The sequence below is a fragment of the Salmo trutta genome, chromosome 15 (genome assembly GCF_901001165.1).
Source record: "Salmo trutta chromosome 15, fSalTru1.1, whole genome shotgun sequence".
NCBI lineage: Eukaryota > Metazoa > Chordata > Actinopteri > Salmoniformes > Salmonidae > Salmo > Salmo trutta.
The window spans coordinates 11,949,500-11,960,108 of NC_042971.1; positions in this window are offsets into that span (position 1 = coordinate 11,949,500).

The following is a 10,609-nucleotide window of genomic DNA, read 5'->3' on the forward strand; positions in this document are numbered from 1 at the left end:
ACTATACTTCGAAATACAAATTAAAGGAAAAAAATTACGCTGCCAACTAACCCTACACTCATTAAAACCCAACACACATTCTACTATTTTAACCCTGTCTGATCCTACATCAGGTCAACGGCCTGGGAGGACAGGACACTACCATTCAACACCCCTGTAACTCTTTTGCAGTATAATCTCGTAATCCCAAGTACTTGCAGCTCCCACCACGACACCTATTTTCTGTGATTTATGTCCCACTCCTGTAGTACAGTTGATAACCTTACTGAAGCACATTTCATTTGTAGGCCTATCACTCTGTACTGGAAAAAGTCTACTACTCACAGAAGCATTTTAGGATCGCTCACCCTTGATCCGTCTTCCTCTACTTTCTTCACTGCCTCAGCAAATGACACCTTCTGTACAACTCTGACCCTGTCAACCTCAACCTGCCTCTCTCGCACCGGACACGTCCGATCCCCAGCAATATGGGCACCCCTTCAGTTAACACAAATACCATTTCTTTCACTGATTCTACACATCCCTTTGTCCCACGCCCTCCTGCACACTTCTCACATTTTGGAATCTCCCTCCTACACACTGCTGCATTATGATCATAAGTTTGGCACCCTAAACATCGTAGTGGATTCGGCACAAAAGCTTGTACGTGATAACTGATATATCCTAACATTACTTTGTCGGGTAACGACTCTGCATCAAAACTCAAAAGAACAGACAATGACTCCTCTGTTTCACCACCGGGTATGCGTTGCACCAAACAGCGGGCGTCACAGACACCGGGAGATAACAGGAGTTTCACCCCATTGTCATGATCAGTGGTTCCAAGTTTGTATCATAACATTTTTGACAAGCTGATCATAGCGAAAAAGAAAAGACGTTGCAAAATAGGCTTGCGATAACTCCTGATAAAGTTGGGTAGCTACTAGCTGATATTCAGAGCTTAAATAGCCAAATTAATTAGTCACAGGAATCAAGTCTAATAAAGCCAATCCAATGGCCTTTTTTTACAAACGGTGGGCCCACCACATGGATGGGCATTCAAAAAATTCCATTACGGCCGACATGGTAGGCTACACCCCAGTAAGCACGACCCAACGTCTTTTTTTGGTCCTGTCCTGACATCGTTTTTTGGTGTTTTACAAATGGTAGGCTTACCACATAGATGAGCATTCATATAATAACATTTCAGGCACCACTGTAGGCTACACCTCAGTAAGCACGGACCCACGCAGACTCCTTTTGTACCTCTTTTTTTGATGCAGTTCTGTACCGGCCTTGATTTCCACATCAACGGATATTGGTTTTTGGTCCGGTCCCGACCAAATCTGAACCATGTTTGGTTCAGATTTTGTCCGGTCTGGACCAGCCTTGATTTTGCACAAACATAGATGACATATTTTCAACTTTTATTCAGAACCCAAAATTTGCCTGATTTCAAAATCTGGAAAATACATATTTCAAACGTCTCTAAAATACCTATTTTCAACAGCAGGAAAATATGTTTTTTCAACTTTCATTCAGAACCGAAAACAAACCTGATTTCAACATCTGGGAAATCAGTATTTTAAACATATGGTAAATACCTTTTCACCTTTCATTCAGAACCTGTCATGCCTACTCCCACTCCCCCAATCCGGCGCTCGACGTCACCGGTCTACTAACCACCGGCCCTGTCAACCATCATTACGCACACCTGCTCCCCATCATTACTCACAATTGGACATCATTATTTCCGTATTACTCTCCCTTTATTTAGCCCTCAGTAGCCATCAGTCACTCTGTAGTATTGTTTCAATTCACATTCTGTACACTTCTCATGTTTTGTTTATCTGTATTTATCATTATAAAACTCATCTTCTGCACCTGCTTTCTGACTCCCGGCGTATACATAACTGAACCTAAATGGAACCTAACTTCAATGTCTGGGAAAAAAAGTATTTTAGACATCTTTTCTATGTAAGTTTTGCACGGGGGGGGTCCTTTTTTGGTCTCGCCAATGGCGGCAAAACGGCAAGGACCTGTATTATTAACTAGATCACTAACTCTAAATATAATACCCACTGCTAGTAGCCATGTATTCATCAAACAGTAAATATAATGTTAAAAAATAATGTTGCAGTTGTAGGCTAATTCCTATGAGACCTATGGGCCTATTCCCTCGCTCAACTCCATATCTCAAAGCCATACCAAATATCTTGGTTGTAAAATAGTTGCTATTGAGCTGAATATTGAGAGTTTAGAAATTGAAATTATACCTACAGATAGCTGAGACCCTCGCCTCTTTGACAGGGATCAGGGGACTAAGCTCCCAACGCTGTGTTCTTCCCACAATTGCATTTTGAAATGTTATACGATCAGAATGCATTTTTCTCGGAGTGCATGGGGGTGAGAGGAGAGTGTCTAACTCATCACAGCAGCAGACCCCAGCAAAGCAGACACTTTAATTACAGGAATCATGAGGATAATGCACTAAATTTACTGTTTGAACAAATCATGGTTTTAGCCGCCAAAAAAATCTGATGTTTTGAGTGAGGTGGCAATGTAGAATTGTGCTCTTACTAAGTTTATCGGTACCAACATTCCATTTTTTAATATCCATGATCTTGGCTGTCACTAACTGATGACAGTCAGAAAGGGTCTCTTTGCTGATGTCGCATTTGACTTTGAATGGGAGTTTGTGTGACAGAAACCATGCTGACCCATCTTGGTAGGGGGGCCGAACGTTGCCCACTGAACGTTGCCCAATCAGCCCGAGGATCATTATATATCTGATGGCCAAATCTGCACCTGAGTCAAACAGTGAAGAATTTGTGAAATACCATGTTTATTGTCCTGATTCCTAAGTTCTCAAAACATAACTCTCTGAGCAAGGAGTTCTCTTTTATAATAAAAAGGAGCTGCTGCACATGGTCAATAGATGCTTCATCACTATGGAGCAGCTACTGCCAGCTAGCTAGTGAGATGGAGACATTTTTGGAGTGAAAGTGCGGCTGGCGAGATGATGCAAGGCAGAAAGAAGGGTGCTAGGTACAAACCGCACAAACCTACGTCGGCGAAATACAATGTATTTTGAAAATGACATGTTCCTCTCCTAAAAACCCTGAAGAGTCGATGGATAGTCAAATCACAGAAATTGAAAATGACAAAAGTAAATCAAATCAAATCAAATTGCATTTGTTACATGCGCCGAATGCAACAGGTGTAGACCTTACAGTTGAAATGCTTACTTACAAGCCCTTAACCAACAATGCAGTTTTAAGAAAAATAAGTGTTAATAAAAAAAATAGATAATCAAAAATCTAAATAACAAATAATTAAAGAGCAGCAGTAAAATAACAGTAGAGAGGCAATATACAGGGGGTACCAGTACAGAGTCAATGTGCGGAGACACAGGTTAGTTGAGGTAATTGAGGTAATATGTACATCAATCAAATGTATTTACAAAGTCCTTTTTACATCAGCCAATGTCACAAAGTGCTATACAGAAACCCAGCCTAAAACCCCAAACAGCAATAAATGCAGATGTAGAAGCACGGTGGCTAGGAAAAACTCCCTAGAAAGGCCAGAACCTAGGAAGAAACCTAGAGAGGAACCAGGCTCTGAGGGGTGGCCAGTCCTCTTCTGGATGTGCCGAGTGGAGATTATAACAGTACATGGCCAAGATGTTCAAACGTTTATAGATGACCAGCAGGGTCAAATAATAATAATCACAGTGGTTGTAGAGGGTGCAACAAGTCAGCACCTCAGGTTTAAATGTCAGTTGGCTTTTCATAGAACATCCTTCAGAGTTAGAGACAGCAGGTGTGGTAGAGAGAAAGAGTTGAAAACAGCAGGTCCGGGACAAGGTAGCACGTCCGGTGAACAGGTCAGGGTTCCATAGCCGCAGGCAGAACAGTTGAATCTGGAGCAGCAGCACGACCAGGTGAACTGGGCACAGCAAGGAGTCATCAGGCCAGGTAGTCCTGAGGCATGGTCCTAGGGTTCAGGTTCTCTGAGAGAAAGAGAGAGAGAAAGAAAGAAAGAAAGACAGAGAGATAGAGAGCGAATTAGAGGGAGCATACTTAAATTCACACAGGACACCGGATAAACAGACTAACCCTAGCCCCCCGACACATAAACTATTGCAGCATAATTACTGGAGGCTGAGACAGGAGGGGTCGGGAGAGACTGTGGCCCCGTCCGACGATACCCCCAGACAGGGCCAACCAGGCAGGATATAACTCCACCCACTTTTCCAAAGCACAGCCCCCACACCACTAGAGGGATATCTTCAAACCACCAACTTACTACCCTGAGACTAGACCGAGTATAGCCCACGAAGATCTCCCCCACGGCACGAACCCGAGGTGGGGTGCCAACCCCATCAGGAAGATCACATCAGTGACTCAACCCACTCAAGTGACGCGCCAGTGACTCAGACCCCGTAATAGGGTAAGAGGCAGAAAATCCCAGTGGAGAGAGGGGAACCAGCCAGGCAGAGACAGCAATGGTGGTTCGTCACTCCAGTGCCTTTCCGTTCACCTTCACACCCCTGGGCCAGACTACACTCAATCATAGGACCTACAGAAGAGATGAGTCTTCAATAAAGACTTAAAGGTCAAGACCGAGTCTGCGTCTCTCACATGGATAGGCAGACCATTCCATAAAAATGGAGCTCTACAGGAGAAAGCCCTGCATCCAGCTGTTTGCTTAGAAATTCTAGGGAGAATAAGGAGGCCTGCGTCTTGTGACCGTAGCTTATTTGTAGGTACAGTGGGGGGGAAAAGTATTTGATCCCCTGCTGATTTTGTACGTTTGCCCACTGACAAAGAAATGATCAGTCTATAATTTTAATGGTAGGTTTATTTGAACAGTGAGAGACAGAATAACAACCAAAAAATCCAGAAAAACGCATGTCAAAAATGTTATAAATTGATTTGCATTTTAATGAGGGAAATAAGTATTTGACCCCTCTGCAAAACATGACTTAGTACTTGGTGGCAAAACCCTTGTTGGCAATCACAGAGGTCAGACGTTTCTTGTAGTTGGCCACCGGGTTTGCACACATCTCAGGAGGGATTTTGTCCCACTCCTCTTTGCAGATCTTCTCCAAGTCATTAAGGTTTCGAGGCTGACGTTTGACAACTCGAACCTTCAGCTCCCTCCACAGATTTTCTATGGGATTAAGGTCTGGAGACTGGCTAGGCCACTACAGGACCTTAATGTGCTTCTTCTTGAGCCACTCCTTTGTTGCCTTGGCCGTGTGTTTTGGGTCATTGTCATGCTGTAATACCCATCCATGACCCATTTTCAATGCCCTGGCTGAGGGAAGGAGGTTCTCACCCAAGATTTGACAGTACATGGCCCCGTCAAATGATGCGGTGAAGTTGTCCTGTCCCCTTAGCAGAAAAACACCCCCAAAGCATAATGTTTCCACCTCCATGTTTGACAGTGGAGATGGTGTTCTTGGGGTCATAGGCAGCATTCCTCCTCCTCCAAACATGGCAAGTTGAGTTGATGCCAAAGAGCTCCATTTTGGTCTCATCTGACCACAACACTTTCACCAGTTGTCCTCTGAATCATTCAGATGTTCATTGGCAAACTTCAGACGGGCATGTATATGTATTCTTGAGCAGGGGGACCTTGCGGGCGCTGCAGGATTTCAGTCCTTCACGGCGTAGTGTGTTACCAATTGTTTTCTTGGTACTATGGTCCCAGCTGCCTTGAGATCATTAACAAGATCCTCCCGTGTAGTTCTGGGCTGATTCCTCACCATTCTCATGATCATTGCAACCCCACGAGGTGAGATCTTGCATGGAGCCCCAGGCCGAGGGATATTGACAGTTCTTTTGTGTTTCTTCCATTTGCGAATAATCGCAGCAAATGTTGTCACCTTCTCACCAAGCTGCTTGGCGACGGTCTTGTAGCCCATTCCAGCCTTGTGTAGGTCTACAATCTTGTCCCTGACATCCTTGGAGAGCTCTTTGGTCTTGGCCATGGTGGAGAATTTGGAATCTGATTGATTGATTGCTTCTATGGACAGGTGTCTTTTTTACAGGTAACAAGCTGCGGTTAGGTGCACTCCCTTTAAGAGTGTGCTCCTAATCTCAGCTCGTTACCTGTATAAAAGACACCTGGGAGCCAGAGATCTTTCTGATTGAGAGGGGGTCAAATACTTATTTCCCTCATTAAAATGCAAATCAATTTATAACATTTTTGACATGTGTTTTTCTGGATATTTTTGTTATTCTGTCTCACTGTTCAAATAAACCTACCATTAAAATTATAGACTGATCCTTTCTTTATCAGTGGGCAAATGTACAAAATCAGCAGGGGATCAAATACTTTTTTCCCCCACTGTATGTACGGCAGGACCAAATCGGAAAGATAGGTAGGAGCAAGCCCATGAAATGCTTTGTTGGTTAGCAGTAAAACCTTGAAATCAGCCCTAGCCTTAGCAGGAAACCAGTGTAGAGAGGCTAGCACTGGAGTAATATGATCAAATGTTTTGGTTCTAGTCAAGATTCTAGTAGCAGTGTTTAGCTCTAACTGAATTTTATTTTGTGCTTTATCTGGGTAGCCGGAAAGTAGAGCATTGCAATAGTCTAATCTAGAAGTGACAAAAGACAAAATTGATACATTTTTCTACATCATTTTTGGACATAAAGTTTCAGATTTTTGTAACGTTATGTAGATGGCAAAACGCTGTCCTTGAAACAGTCTTGATATGTTCGTCAAAAGAGAGATCAGGGTCCAGAGTAACGCCGAGGTCGTTCACAGTTTTATTTGAGATGACTGTACAACCATCAAGATTAATTGTCAGATCCAACAGCAGATCTCTTTGTTTCTTGGGACCTAGCACAAACATCTCTGTTTTGTCCGAGTTTAAATGTAAACAATTTGCCACCATCCACTTCCTTATGTCTGAAACAGAGGCTTCCAGGGAGGGCAATTTTGGGGCTTCACCATGTTTCATCGAAATGTACAGCGGTGTATCGTCCACATTGCAGTGAAAGTTAACATTATGTTTCTGAATGACATTGCCAAGAGGTAAAATATATAGTGAAAACAATAGTAGTCCTAAAACGGAACCTTGAGGAACACCGAAATGTGTTCCTCTGTGGACAAACCATCCACATAGACAAACTGATATCTTTCCGACAGATAAGATCTAAACCAGAACTTGTCCGTGTAGACCAATTTGGGTTTCCAATCTCTCCAAAAGAATGTGGTGATCGATGGTATCAAAAGCAGCACTAAGGTTTAGGAGCACGAGGACAGATGCAGAGCCTTGGTCTGACACCATTAAAAGGTAATTTACCAACTTCACGAGTGCAGTCTCAGTGCTATGATGGGGTCTAAAAACCAGACTGAAGCACTTCGTATACATTGTTTGTCTTCAGGAAGGCAGTGAGTTGCTGGGCAACAGCTTTTTCATAAATGTTTGAGAGGAATGGAAGATTCGATATAGGCCAATCGTTTTTAATATTTTCTGGGTCTAGGTTTGGCTTTTTCAAGAGAGGCTTTATTACTGCCATTTTTAGTGAGTTTGGTACACATCCGGTGGATAGGGAGCCATTTATTATGTTCAACATAGGAGGGCCAAGCACAGGAAGCAGCTCTTTCAGTAGTTTAGTTGGAATAGGGTCCAGTATGCAGCTTGAAGGTTTAGAGGCCATGACTATTTTCATCATTGAGTCAAGAGATATACTGTAGTATTAAAACATGTGAGTGTCTCCCTTTATCCTGGGTCCTGGCAGTGTTGTGCAGACTCAGGACAACTGAGATTTGGAGAAATATGCAGATTTAAAGAGGAGTCCGTGATTTGCTTTCTAATGATCATGATCTTGTCGTTAAAGAAGTTCATGAATTTATCACTGCTTAAGTTAAAGCCATCCTCTCTTGGGGAATGCAGCTTTTTAGTTAGCTTGCAACAGTATCAAAAATACATTTTGGATTGTTCTTATTCTCTTCAATTAAGTTGGAAAAATAGGATGATCAAGCAGCAGTGAGGGCTCTTCGATACTGCACGGAAGACTTCCAGTTTGGTGTAGCACCATTTCCGTTCCAATTTTCTGGAAGCTAGCTTCAGGGCTCTGGAAATTTCTGTATACCAGGGAGCTAGTTTCTTATGACAAATGTTTTTTTGTTTTTAGCTGTGCGACTGCATCTAGGGTATTACGCAAGGTTAAATTTAGTTCCACTGTTAGGTGGTTAACCGATTGTTGTACTCTGACGTCCTTTGGTAGGTGGAGGAAGTCTGGAAGGGCATCTAGGAATCTTTGGGTTGTCCGAGAATTTATAGCACGGCTTTTGATGATCCTTGGTTGGGGTCTGAGCAGATAATTTGTTGCGATTGCAAACGTAATAAAATGGTGGTCCGATTGTTCAGGGTTATGAGGAAAAACAGTAAGATCCACAATATTTATTCCACGGGACAAAACTAGATCCAGGGTATGACTGTGGCAGTGAGTAGGTCCGGAGACATGTTGGACAAAACCCACTGAGTCCATGAGCTCCGAAAGCCTTTTGGAGTGGGTCTGTGGACTTTTCCATGTGAATATTAAAGTCACCAAAAATGTGAATATTATCTGCCATGACTACAAGGTCCGATAGGAATTCAGGGAACTCAGTGAGGAACGCTGTATATGGCCTAGGAGGCCTGTAAACAGTAGCTATAAAAAGTGATTGAGTAGGCTGCATAGATTTCATGTCTGGAAGCTCAAAAGATGAAAACTCAAGTCTTTTGGTGGGGGGGGGTTAATTGAAATTTGGTATCGTAAATGTTAGCAACACCTCCTTTGCGGAATGCTCGCGGTATATGGTCACTAGTGTAACACAGTAAATTAATCTGGTTTAAGCCATGTTTCAGTCAGGCCAATCACATCAAGATTATGATCAGTGATTAGTTCATTAACAATAACTGCCTTGGAAGTGAGGGATCTAACATTAAGTAGCCCTATTTTGAGATGTGAGATATCACAATCTCTTTCAATAATGACAGGAATGGAGGAGGTCTTTATTCCAGTGAGATTGCTAAAGCAAACACTGCCATGTTTAGTTTTGCCCAACCTAGATTGAGGCACAGACACGGGCTCAATAGGGATAGCTGAGCTGACTACACTGACTGCTAGTGGCAGACTCCACTAAACTAGCAGGCTGGCTAACAGCCTGCTGCCTGGCCTGCACCCTATCTATGTTCATATATAAAATGAGAGCACCCCTCCAGCAAGGATGGAGTCTGTCACTCCTCAGCAGGCTTGGTCCTGTTTGTGGGCGAGTCCGTGAAAGAGGGCCAATTATTTACAAATGATATATTTTGGGAGTGGCAGTGAACAGTTTTCAACCAGCGATTGAGTTGTGAGACTGTAGAGCTCATCACTCCCCCTAACTGGGAGGGGGCCAGAGACAATTACTCAATACCTACACATCTTTGTAGTTGATTTACACGCTGAAGCTGTGTTTCGTTTGGTAACCTCTGACTGGTTCATCCTAACATCGTGCCCAAGTGGATAACAATATCCCTATACTTTCTACACTCGCCAGTTTTAGCCTTAGCCAGCACCATCTTCAGATTAGCCTTTACGCTGGTAGGTCTGCCCCCTGGTAAACAGTGTATGATCGCTGGATGATTCTTTTTTAATACTGCGGTTAATGGAGTCGCCAATGACTAGGGTTTTCAATTTGTCAGAGCTAATGGTGGGAGGCTTCGGCGGCTCAGACCCGTAGCGGGTGGTGGAGAAACCTGAGAAGGCTCGGCCTCTGACTCGTTACTTAATGGGGAGAACCGGTTGAAAGTTTGTCGGTAGAATGAGCGACACCGGTTGAGCATTCCTACAGCGTTTCCCTCCAGAAGCCATGGGGAAATTGTCCAGCAGTGGGGCCTGTGCGAGGGGATTTATACTACTATCTGTACTTATTGGTGACACAGACGCTGTTTCATCATTTCCTATACTTAATAAATGACCCTTGCCTAACGATTGCGTCAGAAGCTGGGCTTGCAGCACGGTTATCCTCAACATAAGGCGATCGTTTTCCTGTATATTATGAGTACAGCGACTACAATTAGAAGGCATCATGTTTGGGCACGAAGGCACTTACATGGTATTTCACAAATCCTAAATACATTTGAGATGGGAGAGACTCTTCTTAAAAAAAACTATAGAATGGAAGGAGGGGGATTCTTCACTCTATCGACCATGCGGGTCAGTCGGTGTACACAAACCACTTGATCCATTTCATCACTTTACAGTACCAGTCAAACGTTTGGACACTCCTACTCACTGAAGGGTTTTGCTGCCAGTCAACGGTGTGTTAAAAGGTGGATTTTGTGGTGTTCATTGCCACAGTTATAAATGGTATAGTTCAAGTGTCAAAGAAGTAAAATAAACGATATTATTGTGGCTGCGACAGAAATGTTTTTGGGACTTCAGGAGTTTACATCGGAAGACTTGCGAAGGGTATGGCACCATAAGACTGCTCGCCCTCCCAGGCTCTTCAGATCTGTTTTACTTTTTTAATAGAAAAGTAGTTTGATGTAGCTTATTTATTTACACACACACACACACACACACACACACAGGCTCCGTTTTCATCCTTCACAGTAGGTGGCGGCATGCACACTAAATTG